Genomic DNA, 18,672 nt, shown 5'->3' with positions numbered 1-18,672 from the left:
AGATCATGCCACTGCACTACAGCCTGGGCAATAGAATGAGATTCTATCTCAGAAAAAAAAAAAAAAAAGGCCAGGCTTGGTGGCTCATGCCTGTAATCCCAGCACTTTGGGAGGCTGAGGTGGGCGGATCACGAGGTCAGGAGATCAAGACCATCCCGGCTAACACAGTGAAACCCCGTCTCTACTAAAATTACAAAAAAATTAGCCGGGCTTGGTGGAGGGTGCCTGTAATCCCAGCTGTTCAGGAGGCTGAGGCAGGAGAATGGCGTGAACCCAGGAGGTGGAGCTTTCAGTGAGTGGAGATTGCGCCACTGCACTCTAGCCTGGACGACAGAGCAAGACTCCGTCTCAAAAAAAAAAAAAAAAAAAAAAAAGCTAGCTCTTCATGGTCTCATGACTATGTCTCATGACACCCTATGCCCCTGCAGTTCCTTTTTTTTTTTTTTTGAGAGTGAATCTCACTGTGTCACCCAGGCTGGAATGCCATGGTAAGATCATGGCTCACTGCATCCTCGATTTCCTGGGCTCAAGCAATCCTCCCACCTCAGTCTCCCAAGTAGCTGGGACTACAGGCATGTGCCACCATGCCTGGCTAATTTTTGTATTTTTTGTAGAGATGGGGTTGGTCACCATGTTGTCCAGGCTGGTCTCTAACTGTGGGCTCAACCCATCTGCCTGCTTCGAACTCTGGGCTCAACCTGGCTGTTTGCCTCAGCTTCCCAGAGTGCTGGGATTACAGGCATGAGCCACCTCACCCAGGTTACTTTTTGTTTCTATAGATTTGCCTTTTCTGGACAGTCCATATATATGGAATATATGATATTTTTGTGACTGGTTTAAACTAAAAAGTATCTGAGACAGGTCTCAATCAATTTATAAGTTTATTTTGCTATGGTTAAGAATGTGCCAGGGAGGCAGATCTGTGCCTTTCTCCAAAGATGTTTTTCAGGGCTTCAATATTTCAAGGGGAAAAGCAGGCTTGGAGGGGAAAGAGGAAGGGTGAGGTCACATTACTGAATCCACATGTTGCAAGAGAAAAAGAAGCTGGTAGAGGAAAAGTCAATTGTGTATTCATGTGGTGGTCAGTAAATTGTACCAGTTTGGGAGGCTGAGGTGGGAGGATCACTTGAGCTTAGGAATTTGAGACCAGCCTGGGCGACATAGTGAGATCTTGTCTCTATTTATTAAAAAAAACTTATGGCCGGGTGTGGTGGCTCACACCTGTAATCCCAGCACTTTGGGAGGCCGAGGTGGGTGGATCACCTGAGGTCAGGAGTTCCAGACCAGCCTGGCCAATATAGTGAAACCCGTCTCTACTAAAAATACAAAAATTAGCTGGGCCTGGTGGCTGGTGCCTGAAATCCCAGCTACTCAGGAGGCTGAGACAGGAGAATCACTTGAATCTAGGAGGCAAAATTTGCAGTGAGCCAAGATCGCGCCATTGCACTCCAGCCTGGGCAACAAGAGTGATACTCCATCTCAAAAAAAAAAAAAAAAAAAAAAATTAGCTGGGTGTGGTGGCACATGCTTGTAATCCCAGCTACTCAGGAGACTGAGGTAGGAGAATCACTTGAACCCAGAAGGCAGAGGTTGCAATGAGCCGAGATCATACCACTGCGCTCCAGCTTGGGCAACAGAGCAAGAATCCGTCTCAAAAAATAAAATAAAATAATAAAATGGCATCCCATTGTGGACATTCCATATACATGGACTATGTGATATTCTGTGTCTGGTGTAGACCAAAAAGTTTCTGAGACAGGTCTCAATCAATTTCGAAGTTTATTTTGCCAAGGTTAAGAACATGCCAGGGAGGTAGCCCTGTGCTTCTGTCTAAAGATGATTTAGAGAAAGGGACACTAATTTCACTAATAACTAATGATGTTGGGCTTATTTTCATGTGCTTATTAGCTATTTCTGGATCTTTGTTGGTGAAATGTCCATTAGGATCTTTTGTCCATTTTTAAAATGAGTGGTTTGTCTTATGATGGAGTTGTAAGAGCTCTTCGTATATTGTGACTACAAGTCCTTTGTCATGTATGTATTATACAGATATTTTTTCCTAGTGTGTGGCTTCTCTTTCATTTTCTTGATGATGACTTTTAAAAAATTAAAGTAAAATTCACATAGCATAAAATTAACCACTTTAGGGCTCAGCACTCTGACTCACGCCTGTAATCACAACATTCTGGGAGGCCGAGGTGAGTGGATCACGTGGGGTCAGGCGTTCAAGACTAGCCTGGCCAACAAGGTGAAACGCCACCTCTACTAAAAGTACAAAAATTCGCTGGGCATGGTGGTGCAAGCCTGTAATCCCAGCTACTCAAGGGGGCTGAAGCAGGAGAATTGCTTCAACCCAGGAGGAGGAGGTTGCAGCCTGGGCAATAGAGCGAGACTCCATCTCAAGGAGAAAAATAAATAAACAAACATTTTAAGTGAACAATTAAAAAAAATTTTTTAAAGAGATGGGGCCTTGCTATATTGCCCAGGCTGGTCTCAAACTCCTGAGTTCAAGCAATTCTCCTGAGCAGGGGAAGCTGCAGACCAGGCCTGCGTGGCAGGCTGAGTCTTCAGTGGGACCTGCTGAATAGGCACAGGGGGCACCTGCAGGCCTTCAGACCAGTCTGCAACCTCTGGCTGAGTAGCAGTGAACTCAGGAGCTGGAGCAGTCTCCGTTCACCCTGAAATTCCTCCTTGGTCAAAGCCTTTTCATCAGTAGCCTGCTCTTCATTTTCAGTCTCTTTAGAATCTCTGTAGAAGCAGAGATCAGGCATGACCTCCCACGAGTGTTCACATGATGCCACACACGTGCAGAACTTCCTGGGCCAGCCTCCACCACATTCAACCCACTGAGGAAGCAGTCTTGTTGCATGGGTTGCCAATGTCCACATAGCACAGAGGAGAATCTGTGTGATGCAGAGCAATGGTAGGTGGGTGTACCTAAGAAGCCTCTGTGAGAGGCTGGTGGTCAGCCCTGGGGTCAGTAGCCACAAAAAGCTGTGGCTCCCAGAAGGCTGCCTGGATCTGGTTAGTGATAGTTCTAGGAGTGAAGTGGCCAGCAACTGGAGTGGCTCCAGTGGCAGCAGCAAACTTCAGCACAGCTGGCTGGACAGTGTCCCTGGAAGATAGGACAGTGACATCAGCAGGGTTCTCAATGGCAACAATGGCATGAGGTGCCAGCAGAAGCTTCTCCCAGGTCCTCTTCAGATTGACGACGTAGATACTGTCACTTTTCCTCTTATAGATGTGCTATTCTGGCCAGTCGCAGTGGCTCTTGCCTGTAATCCCAGCACTTTGGGAGGCTGAAGCAGGCAGATCACTTGAGGATTTGAGGTCAGGAGTTCGAGACCAGCCTGGCCAACATGATGAAACCCTATCTCTACTAAAAACACAAAAATTAGCCAGGCATGGTGGCATGCACCTGTAATCCCAGCTACTCAGGAAGCTGAGGCAAGAGAATCGCTTGAATCCAGGAGGCAGAGGTTGCAGTGAGCGAAGATGGCACCACTGCACTCCAGCCTGGGCAACAGAGTAAGACTTTGTCTAAAAAAAAAAAAAAAAAAAAGTGCTGTTCCATTTGGAAGTCAAGGTTGATGCCACCTAAGTGGGTTCCTGCTATCCTGCTACAAGGAACTTGAGGACATCTTCCTTCACTGGCAGGACATCAAAGGCTCTGGACATTGTGAAATTTTCCCTTGAAGTTACAACGGGAATCCAGAACAATGTCATATGGACCCCTCCGTGGGTAGCACAGAAAGCAAATGGTATCTTTCAAGACACAGAAAAAATTGAATTTTGATGGTTTCATTGATCAATTTTTCCTTTTATAGATTAAGCTTTTGCTGTCACATCTAAGAAATCTTTACCTAACCCAAAGTCTTGAAGATTTTTTCCTATGTCTTTTTTTTTTTTTTTTTTTGAGACAAGGTCTCATTCTATCGCCCAGACTGGAGTGCAGTGGCAGGATCACAGCTCATTGCAGCCTCAACCTCCTAGTCTCATGCAATCCTCCTGTCTCAGCCTCCTGAGTACCTGGGACTACACACATGCAGCACTATGCCCAACTAATTTTTTATTTTTTGTAGAGATGGGGTCTTGGTATGTTGCCCACGGTTGTCTAGAACTCCTGGATACAAGCAATCTTTCCACTTCAGCCTCCCAAAGTGCTGGGATTACAGGCATGTGCCACTGTGCCCAGTCCTGACATATATTTTTTTTTTTTTTTTTTTTTTTGGAGACGGAGTCTCGCTCTGTAGCCCAGGCTGGAGTGCAGTGGCCGGATCTCAGCTCACTGCAAGCTCCGCCTCCCGGGTTTACGCCATTCTCCTGCCTCAGCCTCCCGAGTAGCTGGGACTACAGGCGCCCGCCACCTCGCCCGGCTAGTTTTTTTGTATGTTTTAGTAGAGACGGGGTTTCACCGTGTTAGCCAGGATGGTCTCGATCTCCTGACCTCGTGATCCGCCCGTCTCGGCCTCCCAAAGTGCTGGGATTACAGGCTTGAGCCACCACGCCCGGCCCCTGACATATATTTTTAAAATTTTCATAGATACAGCCAAATTGTCCTCCCACCACGCAATTGGCATCACATCAATTTATACTCCAATCAAGAGTATGGCTGTTTTCTCACATGCTTGGTAACACGGTTGAGATATCAAACTTTTTGTTTCTGACTGATCTGATAGTGAGAACATGGCATCTCATAGTTTTAATAGCTAAAATCCTACTTTAGCCACATCCTACACAATATCTGTGAAATGACCAGCTCAATGGGTTAGCCACCCACTGCTTCAGTATATACATTACTAAGGAATGCAACTACTAAGATAAAAGCTACCATACAATCTACTGAAATACTGACAGAAGAAATTACATGATGTCTGGGATTTGCTTTGAAATAAGCCATCAATGGAGGTAGTAGATGAAACTATTTTTCTTTCTTTCTTTCTTTCTTTTTTGAGACCAAGTCTTGCTCTGTCACCAGACTGGAGTGCAGTGCACGATCTCAGCTCACTGCAACCTACGCCTCTCAGGTTCAAGCGATTCTCCTGCCTCAACCTCCCTAGTAGCTGGGACTACAGGTGTGTGCCACCACACCTGGCTAATTTTGTATTTTTAGTAGAGACAGGGTTTCACCATGTTGGCCAGGCTGGTCTTGAACTCCTGACCTCGAGTGATCCGCCTGCCTTGGCCCCCCCAAGTTTGGGATTACAGGCATGAGCCATCGCATCCAGCCTTTTCTTAGAGATGAAGGTCTCTTTATGTTGCCCAGGCTGATCACCAACTCCTGACTTCAAGTGATCACCTCACCTCTCAAAATGCTTGGATTACAGGTGTGAACCAACATGCCCAGCCTGAAAACTATTGTTACTGGTATTTGAAACTTATGACACTAGAAATTCATTATACTGTTTTCTCTGTTCTTATCTATCTCTGATATTTTTCACAATAAAAACATATTTTTAGGTTGGGCATGGTGGCTCATGCCTGTTATCTTAGCACTTTGGGAGGCTGAAGCGGGTGGATTGCTTGAGCCCAGGAGTTTGAGACCAGCCTGGGCAACACAGCAAAACCAGTCTCTATTTAAAATAAATAAATAAATAGTTACTTCTTTCTTTATTTTTTGAGACGGAGGCTTGTTGCCCAGGCTGGGGTGCAATGGCGCAATCTCAACTCACTGCAACTTCCGCCTCCTGGGTTCAAACAATTCTCCTGCCTCAGCCTCCCGAGTTGCTGGGATTACAGGCTCCTGCCACCACACCCAGCTAATTTTTGTTATTTTTAGTAGAGACGGGTTTTTGCCATGTTGGCCAGGCTGCTCTTGAACTCCTGATCTCAGGTGATTCACCTGCCTCGGCCTCCCAGAGTACTGGGATTACAGGTGTGAACCACTGCACCCAGCAAAAGTTATTTTAAATGACCATTTATGGCACCACCTAAAATCATCTTGTGTACATCTGTCACTGCACAACCCCTTGAAAGAAGTTGGTTTAAAGGTTCAGAGTGAGCGCTCTAGAGTCAGGCCGATCAAAAGTGAATCCTGATTCCATCAATTACTAGCTGATCTCAGGGAAGTCACCTAAACATTCTGGGATATTTGCCTCAGCTGAAAAATCAACATTACCGAACCAGGCTTGTTCTGCCCATTGCACAGTATGCCAATCACTGAGATGGTAAGTTTTGCAGCCAATAAAGAGATTATTCACAAGGCAGCCCAGTGAAGAGATAGGAGAACAGGTCTGAAATCTGCATCTCTGAAAACAGGGTTTAGGGATATTTATGGGATAAAGAAGCAAGGTGGTCCAAGGTGTTGGGAAAGGTGATTGGAGGTAAAGAAAAGTGGGGCCATTGGTGATCTGTGCAAGCACAGTCAAGCTTTATGGTTCATAGGATGCAGGTTCACAAAATGACATCATTAGTATGATCTAAGGATGGACTTTTTGGCCCTCTAACATTGAAAGGTCACCCATCAGACACTCAAGCAGGCCGAAGTGAAGGGTCGGTGGGCTCAGCCAGCTTGAACTGGACAAGAACTGACTGTGAGTTCCTGAAAAACAACTTAAGCAACCATTGTCATAGTGACCTATATATCAGATATGTTATCTATAAGGACACTGTGGAAGTCTAGTTATACACTGCTTAGCTATGTGACTTTTAGCTATATAGGTTTTAAAATCAACTAGAAGCAAGTAACTAAAAGGAAACAAATCAAAGCATGATATAGGTGATAAAATTTCTAAAAGGAAAAAAAAAGAAAAGCAAGTAAGGCAGGTTAAGTTTGTTTGTTTGTTTGTTTGTTTTTGAGACTGAGTTTCACTCTTGCCGCCCAGGCTGGAGTGAGATGGCGCGATCTCGGCTCACTGCAACCTCTGCTTCCTGGGTCCAAGCAATTCTCCTGCCTCAGCCACCTGAGTAACTGGAATTACAGATGCCCGCCACCATGCCCAGCTAATTATAGTACTTTCAGCAGAGACGGGGTTTCACCATATTGGCCAGGCTGGGCTCCAACTCCTGACCTCAGGTGATCTACCCACCTTGGCCTCCCAAACTGCTGGGATTACAGGCGTGAGCCACTGTGCCCAGCCAGGTTAAGTTTGACGGGCCCAATCAGGTCACAGTCCTTGGTTTCATCGAGCACACTTGGGCCTGCACTGTGTCAATACAGTCTCATTTTATCCTTTCTACAACCTAAGAGGTAAGACACTAAGTCATGTTTCTTCTTCTTTCTTTTCTTTCTTTCTTTTTTTTTTCTGAGATGGAGTCTCACTCTCTTCCACACTGGAGCGCAGTGGTGTTATCTTGGCTCACTGCAGCCTCTGCTGCTTGGGTTCAAGCAATTCTCCTGCTTCAGCCACCTGCGTAGCTGGGATTACAGCCATGTACCACCACGCCCGGTTAAGTTTTGTATTTTTAGTAGAGACAGGGTTTCACGAAGTTGGCCAGGCTGGTCTCGAACTCCTGATCTCAAGTGATCCTCCCGCCTTGGCCTCCCAAAGTGCTGAGATTACAGGCGTGAGCCACCGTGCCTGGCCAGTCCTGTTTCATACATGAGGAAACAGCCTTAATGCCTTAATGGACCAGTTGACCTGTGGGACCTGCCCCTCCTTCTCCAAGTCTAGAAGGTTCCCGATGACTGAAAATAAAGTCACGTATGTCCCCATGTTTATAATTGCACCCTTTGCCACCTCAGTAGTTTGCATGAATCAAGTCTGATTTCTAAGATTCCCAGGGGTGTTTCTGCCTGACAACACCTTCCCAACTTGCATAAGGTGACCTGGATGCTTGCTGCTTGACTTTGCCTTTGCCTGAGGAATTCACAGGAACGGCTTTAATCTTTTTTTTTTCTCCCCTGAGATGCAGGTTCTGGCTTAGGCCAGTCATCTCCAGTGAGAACTCTGGGCAAGAAATTATTCAGGACCACAGTTTGTAGAGATAGGCCAATGGGGCTTTACTTTAGATTTGAGAAGGATAACTTTAGATTTGAGAACAAGAAAAGAAGGAACTGAGGGTAATGAGCAGGACTAGAAGAAGCTCTGGCATGCTGATTATTATCTAAGGCAGTTCTTGAGTCTTGCAGTTGCCCCTCTGAAGCTCAAATCTCCCCAAAATTGCAGGGGGATGTATTGATAGCTCCTGATGGTGATTTATTTTTATAACTTTTTCTTTTTTTTTTTTGAGATAGAGTCTTGCTCTGTCACTCAGGCTGGAGTGCAGTGGCATGATCTCGGCTCACTGCAACCTCCGCCTCCTGGATTCAAGCGATTCTTCTGCCTCAGCCTCCTGAGTAGCTGGGATTAGAGGTACGTGCCACCATGCCAAGCCAATTTTTCTATTTTTAGTAGAGACACGGTTTCACCATGTTGGTCAGGCTGGTCTTAAACTCCTGACCTTGTGATCCGCCTGCCTTGGCCTCCCAAATTGCTGGGATTATAGGGGTTAGCCACCACGCCCGGCCTTTTTCTTTCTTTTTCTTTTCTTTTTTTTTTTGTTTGAGACGAAGTGTTGCTCTGTCACCCAGGCTGGAGTGCAATGGCGTGATCTCAGCTCGCTGCAACCTCCACCTCCCAGGTTCAAGTGATTCTCCTGCCTCAGCCTCCTGAGTAGCTGGGATTACGGGCGTGGTATGCCAGGGTAATTTTTGTATTTTTAGTTTTACCACGTTGGTCAGGCTGGTCTTGAACTCCTGACCTCAGGTGATCCATCCATCTCAGGCTCCCAAAGTGTTGGGATTACAGGCAGGAGTCACTGTGCCCGGCCTATAACTTTTTTTTTTTTCCCTACTTCTAATTCAGTATAGAAAATTTGAAGGCTACAGAAAAAGAGCCTCTTCCTTTCATTGATTCAAGAAGAGGCAGTTGTGATGAAGTTGAAAGAGACAGTCCTGGGTTCCAATCTCAGATCTGTTTCTTGAATTCACTGTGAATTTTGGCCAGTCACTTTTCCCTTCTGAACCGGTTTCTTCCTCTATAAAAGTGGGAATCACAGTGACTCCTACCTCACTGGGTAGCTGTGGGATAAATAAAGGCACATCTAGTTCATAAAAACACAGTGGGCACTCAATATATGTCCTTGTCTCCTCCTTTCTGTTTACAGAGGGATTTCATTCAAGCATTTCCTGAGCACCCTTAAGATGTCACTACCTGCCAGAAGACACATGAGTATGGATAAGACTGGCTTTTTCCCCTTGAAAGACTTATGGATAGTCTGGGCTCAGCGACTCATGCCTGTAATCCCAGCACCTTGGGAGGCTGAGGTGGGCAGATACTCTGAGGTTGGGAGTTCCAGACCAGCCTGACCAACATGGAGAAACCCTGTCTCTACTAAAAACATAAAATTAAGGCCGGGCGCGGTGGCTCAAGCCTGTAATCCCAGCACTTTGGGAGGCCGAGACGGGCGGATCACGAGGTCAGGAGATCGAGACCATCCTGGCTAACACAGTGAAACCCCGTCTCTACTAAAAATACAAAAACTTAGCCGGGCGAGGTGGCGGGTGCCTGTAGTCTCAGCTACTCGGGAGGCTGAGGCAGGAGAATGGCGTAAACCCGGGAGGCGGAGCTTGCAGTGAGCTGAGATCCGACCACTGCACTCCAGCCTGGGTGACAGAGCGAGACTCCGTCTCAAAAAAAAAAAAAAAAAAAAAAACATAAAATTAGCCGGGGGTGGTGCTGCATGCCTGTAATCCTAGCTACTCAGGAGGTGGAGGCAGGAGGATCACTTGAACGGGGAAGCGGAGGTTGCAGTGAGCCGAGATCGTGCCATTGCACTCCAACCTGGGCGACAAGAGCAAAACTTCGTCTCAAAAAAATAAGACCAAAAAAAAAAAAAAAGGCTTTTGGTTTGGGGAGGGAGGAAGGAGGAAATCTTCCCAGATTAAATGGTCCAAACTCCTGCCTCAAGATAAACAAAAAAAATGCATTTGACCTCAATTTCCAGATGTCAGCAGAGACCCAGAGAGGCAAGGTCACATGGCAAATAAATAGTAGGCAGGGAACTTGAACCCAATTAGGAGGAACATTGGGAAAAGAGCAAGGAGAAAGGAACTTTGTAAATAAAATCATGCTAGTTTGTAGCCCAAAAAAGAGGAAGAATAGAATATGGAGCTGGCTGCAAATGGATCAGGGGTTGGAAATTCAGCTGTGAAAATCAACTGCATTTTTTTTTTTTTTTTTTTTTTGAGATGGAATCTCGCTCTGTCACCCAAGCTGGAGCGTGATGGGGAGATCTCAGCTCACTGCAAACTCCGCCTCCCAGATTCAAGTGACACTCCTGCCTCAGCCTCTTGAGTAGCTGGGATTACAGGCTCATGCCCCCACGCTTGGCTAATTTTTGTATGTTTAGTAGAGATGAGGTTTCACCATGTTGGCCAGGCTGGTCTCCAACTCCTGACCTCAAGTGATCCACCTGCCTCGGCCTCCCAAAGTACTGGGATTACAGGCATGAGACACTGTGCCCAGCCTTTTTGGGTTTTTGTTTATATGTTTGTTTTTGAGACAGAGTCTCACTCTGTCGCCCAGGTTTGAGTGCAGTTGCGTGAACATGGCTCATTGTAGCCTTGACCTCCTAGGCTCATTCGATCCTCCCCCCTCAGCCTTTTGCCACCACAGCTGGCTACTATTTTTATTTTATTTTCATAGAGACAGGGTCTTACTATGTTGCTCAGGCTTGGGCTGCATTTTGCTTGCGCAAGATTTCCTCCCAACACTATATTATGAAAATTTTCAAACATACAGAGCAGTTGAAAGAACTGTACAGTGAATGCTCATCCACCCATTACCTAGATTCTACAATTGTTAACTGCCTGCTACATTTGCTTTGTTGCATATTTACTCATTCATCTGTTTCTCCATCTCTCCTCCCATCCATCTTACTATTATTTTTTTGAGACAGAGTTTTACTCTGTTGCCCAGGCCAGAGTGCAGTGGCATGATTTCTGCTTACTGCAACCTCCACCTCCAGGGTTCAAGCAATCCTTCTGCCTCAGCCACCCAACTAGCTGGGATTACAGGCACGTGGCAGCAATCCCAGCTAATTTTTGTGTTTTTAGTAGAGATGGGGTTTTGCCATGTTGACCAGCCTGGTCTTGAACTCCTGACCTCTAGTGATCCGCCTGCCTCAGCCTCCCAAAGTGCTGGGATTACAGGCCTGAGCCACTGTGCCTGGCCTATTTATTTATTTTTCGAGAGAGAGTATCTCTTTGTTGCCCAAGCTGGATTGCAGTGGCAAGATCAAAGCTCACTGGAGCTTCAACCTCCAGGGCTCAAGCAGTTCTCCTACCCTAGCCTCCTGAGTAGTTGGGACTACAGGTGTGAGCCATCACACCCAGCTAATTTTTTTTTTTTTTTTTTTTGAGATGGAATTTTGCTTTGTCACCCAGGCTGGAGTGCAGTGGTGTGATCTCGGCTCACTGCAACTTCCGCCTCCTGGGTTCAAGTGATTCTCCTGCCTCTGGCTTCCGAGTAGCTGGGATTGCAGGCATCCACCACCACGCCCAGCTAATTTTTGTATTTTTCGTAGAGACAGGGTTTCACCAGGTAGGCCAGGCTGGTCTTGAACTCCTGACCACAGTGCTGCTAGGATTACAGGTATGAGCCACTGTGCCCAGTCCCATCTAATTTTTTGATGCATTTCAAAGAAGTTGCAGAGTTCACTACCTCTAAACACTTCAACATGCCTATCATTAACTACAATTTACTATTTGTTTCTGGATTTTTTTGGGTTTTTTTTGAGACAAAGTTTTGCTCTGTCGCCCAAGCTAGAGTGTAGTGGCGAGACCTTACTGAAACCTCCACCTCCCGGGTTCAAGCAGTTCTCCTGCTTCAGCCTCCCGAGTAGCTGGGATTACAGGCACCTGCCACCACGTCCTGCTAGTTGTTTGGTATTTTTAGTAGAGACGGAGTTTCACTATGTTGGTCAGGCTGGTCTTGAACTCCTGACCTCAGGTGGTCTATCTGCCTCAGCCTCCCAAAGTGCTGGGATTACAGGTGTGAGCTACCGCACCTGGCCTAGGTGGGTTTTTGTTTTGTTTTGTTTGAAATAGAGCCTTATTCTGTCGCCCAGACTGGAGTGCAGTGGCACAATTTTGGCTCACTGCAATCTCCACCTGCCAGATTCAAGTGATTCTTGTGCCTCAGCCTCCCAGGTAGCTGGGATCACAGGTGGATGCCACCATACCTGGCTAATTTTTTTTTTTTTTTTTGTATTTTTAGTAGAAGCAGGGTTTCTCCATGTTGGCCAGGCTGGTCTGGAACTCCTGGCCTCAAGTGATCCACCCACCTTGGCCTCCAAAGTGCTGGCATTACAGGTGTGACCCATCGCAGCTGACCTAAATGTTATTTTTTATTTTACCTGGATGGTCCTTGGAGGCATTTAAGTTTATTACCTCTGATCTAGAAAGTGTATTATAAAGCCTTGGAAGTAGGGTTGCCAAATAAAATATAGAATGCCCAGTTAAATTTTAATTTTAGATAAACAATGAGAAAATTTTTAGTAATAGTATGTTACATGCAATAGCTGCACATATTTATACTAAAAATTATGTTGTTTATCTGAAATTCAAATTTAACTGGGCATTCCATATTTTTATTTTCTAAATCTGGCAACCTGGGACCATGGACAGAACTTGTGTACCTTATTTCAAGGATAACTAAACAGTCTTACAGAGAAATAATAAGCCATCACACCCAGCCTTAAGTGGTTTCTTTGGATCCAGATCTCAGGCCCCCAGAAGCCCCGTGGTGTCTTCTCTCCATTAACACACAGTTTTTCAAGCCTTCCTCTGGCAAGTGAAAGCAAAGAGGCTCCAGGAAAGAGGGGGACAATAGTATGACTAAGTGTTCTGCAGGGAAATCTGGTAAGTGGCAGGTGGCATGTGGGCCGCTGGGGTTTTTCTCCCAGCTCCTTCCAGCTCTGCAGCCCTGCTTCCTGCCCTCCTCCTTCCCAAGAGGCCTAGGAACCTCCTTCCCTTGCTGGTGACAGGCTCCTCCAGGTTTCTGGCCCCTGCTCTAGCAGGGCTAGTCCTGTCCTGGATTGGCACAGGTGTCACAGGCAGAAGGAAGGTAAGGGTGGCTTAGTTTTCTCAACCACTGATCCTGCATTCTGACCAGGCCAAGACCAGGCTGAGTTCTGGATCAGGGAACTTGAGAGCTGGAGCCACATAGCATGGGAGAATGAGGAAATGGCCAGGCTGGGATTCCCTGCCCTCACAAACTCGGCTTCTTCTTGGACAATCACCAACTACAAACCTGGGATGTTCTAGAATCTTTACAACATCCTAGGAGGTAGGTTCTATTAGACTCATTTAGAGATTTGGATGCTGAGGTTCAGGTGACTTTTCCTAAGAACCCCTGCCCCTCGGCCCCACAAGCAATTTATTGACATAATAAGGACTAGATCCTTGATACATACGCCACTGAAGCTGAAATTACTAACTCCTGTTAGGTACTGCCTCCCAGATGAGAGCTGACCCACCCTGTTGGCATTAGTAAGAAGGGTAGGATAGCATAGTCCAGTGGTTCTCAAAGTGTCATGCTAGGTGGGCATCAGCATTACCTGGAACTTATTAGAAATGCAATTTCTCAGCTGGGCGCGGTGGCCCATGCCTGTAATCCCAGCACTTTGGGAGTCCAAGGTGGGTGGATCACCTGAGGTCAGGAGTTCAAGACTAGCCTAGCAAACATGGTGAAACCCTGTCTCTACTAAAAATACAAAAAATTAGCTGGGTATGGTGGCAGGAGCCTGTAATCCCAGCTACTCGGGAGGCCGAGGCAGAAGAATTGCTTGAACCCCAGAGGTGGAGGTTGCAGTGAGCCAAGATTGTGCCATTGCACTCCAGCTTGGGCAACAAGAGCGAAACTCCGTCTCAAAAAAAAAAAAAAAAAAAAAAAAAAAAGAAAAGAAAAGAAAAGAAAAAAGAGGCCGGGCGCGGTGGCTCAAGCCTGTAATCCCAGCACTTTGGGAGGCCGAGACGGGCGGATCACGAGGTCAGGAGATCGAGACCATCCTGGCTAACACGGTGAAACCCCGTCTCTATTAAGAAATACAAAAAACTAGCCGGGCGAGGTGGCGGGCTCCTGTAGTCCCAGCTACTCTGGAGGCTGAGGCCGGAGAATGGCGTGAACCCGGGAGGCGGGGCTTGCAGTGAGCTGAGATCCGGCCACTGCACTCCAGCCTGGGCGACAGAGCGAGACTCCGTCTCAAAAAAAAAAAAAAAAAAGAAAAGAAAAGAAAAAAGAAAAAAAGAAATGCAATTTCTCAGTCCTAACAGAGCTTCCTGACTCAGAAATTCTTGGGTGACACCTAGCAATATGAGTTTTAATAAGTCCTTCAGGCAATTCTGATGCACTATAAAGCTTTTATACATTGATATGTAGTAGAAAGAGATGCATTTTCCAAACAAAATGAGTATGCATTTATTTATTTATATTACCATTATTAGAGATGGAGTCTGTGTTGTCCAGGGTGGTCTAGAACTCCTTACCTCAAAGGATCCTCCTGTGTCAGCCTCCCAAAGTGCTGGGACTACAGGCATGAGACACTACTCCTGGCCAATATCCATTTAAAACAGATATTTGGGACTGGGTGCGGTGGCTCACACTTTGGGAGGCTGAGGCCAGTGGATCACCAGAGGTTAGGAGTTCAAGACCAGCCTGGCCAACATGGGGAAACTCTGTCTCTACTAAAAATACAAAAAGATTAGCTGGGCATGGTGGCAGGCGCTTGTAATCCCAGCTACTTGGGAGGCTGAGGCAGGAGCTAAGATAGTGCCACTGCACTCCAGCTTGGGCAACAGAGCGAGACTCTGTCTCAAAACAAAAAAACAAAGCCTCTTGGAGGCTGAGGCAGGAGGATTGCTCCAGCCCAGGAGTTTGAGGCTCCTATGATCACACCATTGCACTCCAGCCTAGGTGACAGAGCAACACCTTGTCGCTAAAAAAATAAAAATGAAATAAAATAAAACATACATTTGTTTTAAGTAGGCTTTTATTGATGTATAATATAGAGAAAAATGCAGAAATAATAAGTATATGGCTTGATTAATTTTCACAAAGTGAGAAAGCCTGTGTACTGTCAGAGGCATTTGAACCAGAGCAACTCCATCTTGAATAGGGGCTGTGTAAAATAAGGCTGAGACCTACTGGGCTGCATTCCCAGGAGGTTAGGCATTCTTTTTTCTTTTCTTTTCTTTTTTTTTTTTTTGAGATGGAGTCTTACTCTGTCACCCAGGCTGGAATGCAGTGGCATGATCCCTCTCATTGCAACATCCACCTCCCGGGTTCAAGCGATTCTCCTGCCTCAGCCTCTTGAGTAGCTGGGATGACAGGTGCCTGCCATCATGCCTGGCTCATTTTTGTATTTTCAATAGAGACGGGGTTTCACCATATTGGCCATGCTGGTCTCAAACTCCTGACTTTGTGATCCGCCCGCCTTGGTCTCCCAAAGTGCTGGGATTACAGGTGTGAGAGGTTAGGCATTCTAAGTCACAGAATGGGAGGAGGTTGGCACAAGCTACAGGTCATAAAGACCTTGCCGATAAAGAAGTTGGCTAAAACCCACCAAAACAAAGATGGCAATGAAAGTGACCTCTGGTCATCCTCACTGCTCATTATATGCTAATTATAATGGATTAGCATGTGAAAGACACTCCCACCAGTGCCATGACGGTTTACAGATGCCATGGCAACATCCAGAAGTTACCCTATATGGTCTAAAAAGGGGAGTAACCCTCAGCTCTGGGAATTGGCCACCCCTTTCCTGGAAAACTCATAAATTATCCATCCCTTGTTTAGTATATAATCAAGAAATAACTCTAAGTATCCTTAGGCCAGTATCTCAAGTCACTGCTCTGCCTATGGGGTAGCCATTCTTTTATTCCTTTACTTTCTTTCCTTTTTTTTTAGACAGAATCTTGCTGTCTCCTAGGCTGGAATGAAGTGGCACGATGTCAGCTCACTGCAATCTCTACCTCCTGGGTTCAAGTGATACTCCTGCCTCAGCCTCCTGAGTAGCTGGGATTGCAGGCGTGCATCACCATGCCTGCCTAACTTTTTTTGTATTTTTAGTAGAGACGGGGTTTCACCATGTTGTCCAGGCTGGTCTCAAACACCTGACCTCCAGCGATCCACCTGCCTCGGCCTCCCAAAGTGCTGGGATTACAGGTGTGAGCCACCACGCCTGGTCTCCTTTACTTTCTTTTATCCTTTTTTTTTGAGATGGAATCTCGCTCTGTCGCCCAGGCTGGGGTGCAGTGGCACGATGTCAGCTCACTGGAGTAGCTGTTATTATGGGCACCTGACCCCATGCCCAGCCAATTTTTGCATTTTTAGTAGAGGCGGGGGTTTCACCATGTTGGCCAGGCTGGTCTTGAACTCCTGACCTCGTGATCCACCTGCCTCGGCCTCCCAAAGTGCTGGGATTACAAGTGTTAGCCACAGCGCCTGGCCCCTTTACTTTCTTAATAAACTTGTTATCAGCTGGGCGCCGTGGCTTATGCCTGTAATCCCAGCACTTTGGGAGGCTGAGGCACGTGGATCACCTGAGGTCAGGAGTTCAAGATCAGCCTGGCCAAAATGGTGAAACGCCGTCTCTACTAAAAATACAAAAATTAGCAGGGCGTGGTGGTGTGCACCTGTAATCCCAGTTACTTGGGAGGATGAGGCAGGAGAATCACTTGAACCCAGGAGGCAGAGGTTGCAGTGAGCTGAGATTGCGCCACTGCACTCCAGCCTGGGCAACAAGAGCAAAACTCTGTCTGAAAAAATAATCATCATCATAATAAATAAATAAATAAATAACTTGTTTTCACTTTATTGTATGGACTCGCCCCAAATTCTTTCTTGCACGAGATCCAAGAACCCTCTCTTGGGGTCTGAATCAGGACCCTTTTCCTGAAACAGTAACACTACTCAGATCAGGACACAGAATATTATCACCCATCCTGAGAGGTGTCTTTGTGCCTTCTTCCAAGTATTCCCTCCCCTCAAAGAGTAACCAGTATCCTGACTTCTAACACCATAGACTAGTTTTGCCTAACCTTATATAGTTTTTAAAAGTGTAGGTGAATACAGAATCTGGAGCTAGAAGACTTAGGGTTAGATCCCTGGTTCCTGGCTGAGTGATCTTGAACAAGCCATTTAATTTCTGTCACACTCAGTTTTCTTCTCTGTATAATGGTCATAAAAATACCTCGTACTGGCCGGGTGCAGTGGCTCACCCCTATAATCCCAGCACTTTGGGAGGCTGAGGCGGGCAGATCACGAGGTCAGGAGATTGAGACCATCCTGGCTAACATGGTGAAACCCTGTCTCTACTAAAAATACAAAATTAGCCAGGCATGGTGGTGCATGCCTGTAATCCCAGCTACTCGGGAGGCTGAGGCAGGAGAATCGCTTGAATCCAGGAGGCAGAGGTTGTGGTGAGTCAAGATCATGCCATTGCACTCCAGCCTGGGCAACAAGAGTGAAACTCTGTCTGGGAAGGGAAGGGGAAGGGGAAGGGGAAGAGGAAGGGGAAGGGGAAGGGGAAATGCAAATTCTGCCAGGCACGGTGGCTCAAGCCTGTAATCCCAGCACTTTGGGAGGCCAAGGCAGGCGGATCACTTGAGGTCAGGAATTCGAGACCAGCCTGGCCAACATGGGGAAACTGTATCCCTACAAAAATACAAAAATTAGTCAGTCATGGTGGCATGCACCTGTAATCCCAGCTGCTTGGGAGGCTGAGGCAGGAGAATCGCTTGAACCTGGGAAGCAGAGGTGGCAGTGAGCGGAAGTTGGGCCACTGCACTCCAGCCTGGGCGACAGAGTGAGACTCAGTATCAAAAAAAAAAAAAAGAAAATTCTCAGGCCCCACCCAGACCTACTGAATCAGAAACTCTGGGAGTGGCCTCAGCAATCTATGATTTAACTAACTTTGCAGGCAATTCTAATAAGTACTGAGGTTTGAAAATCACTGCACTAGAGAATCTGAATGAGGATAGGGGCGCAGGAATCGGTATTTTAGCAATCTTTCCTAAGACATGTTGCAGGAAACATGAAGTGGTTTTGAAAGTACTTTGCTTGAGGCTTGAAGGCTTGAACCTAGGAGTTTGGTTTTTGTGTTTTTTTAGATGGGGTTTCACTCTGTCACTCAGGCTGGAGTACAGTGGTACGATCTTGGCTCACCGCAGTCTCGTCTCCTGAGTTCAAGCAATTCTCCCACCTCAGCCTCCTGAGTAGCTCAGATTACAGGGGTGTACCACCATGCCCAACTAATTTTTGATTTTTTTTTTTTTTTTTTTTTTGAGACAGAATCTCGCTCTGTGGCCCAGGATGGAGTTCAGTGGCGCGATCGTGGCTCACTGCAACCTCTGCCTCCTGGGTCCAAGCAATTCTCTTCCTTGGCCTCCCGAGTAGCTGGGATTACAGGCACCCACCACCACGCCCGGCTTATTTTTGTATTTTTAGTAGAGATGGGGTTTCACCATGTTAGCCAGGCTGGTCTCGAACTCTTGACCTGAAGTGATTCGCCCGCCTTGGCCTCCCTAACTCCTGGGATTACAGGTGTAAGCCACCGAGCCTGGCCAAGCCTAGAAGTTTGAGAACAGCCTGGGCAACACAGGGAGTCCACGTCTCTACAAAAATAAAAAAAATTAGCCTGGTGTAGTGGCTTGAGCCTGGAGTCCCAGCTACTCAGGAAGCTGAGGTG

At 46.6% G+C, this 18,672-nt stretch overlaps 1 pseudogene; it reads right to left on the bottom strand.

Moving 5' to 3' along the window:
* Positions 1-1,711: 1,711 nt before the first annotated feature.
* LOC112632476 lies at positions 1,712-3,678 on the bottom strand (annotated as a pseudogene).
* Between the last annotated feature and the right edge of the window lie 14,994 nt (positions 3,679-18,672).

This window comes from Theropithecus gelada, chromosome 10 (assembly GCF_003255815.1).
Source record: "Theropithecus gelada isolate Dixy chromosome 10, Tgel_1.0, whole genome shotgun sequence".
Taxonomy (NCBI): Eukaryota; Metazoa; Chordata; class Mammalia; order Primates; family Cercopithecidae; genus Theropithecus; species Theropithecus gelada.
The sequence above is the reverse complement of the archived record's forward strand: the minus strand, read 5'-3'. Positions and strand labels throughout refer to the sequence as shown.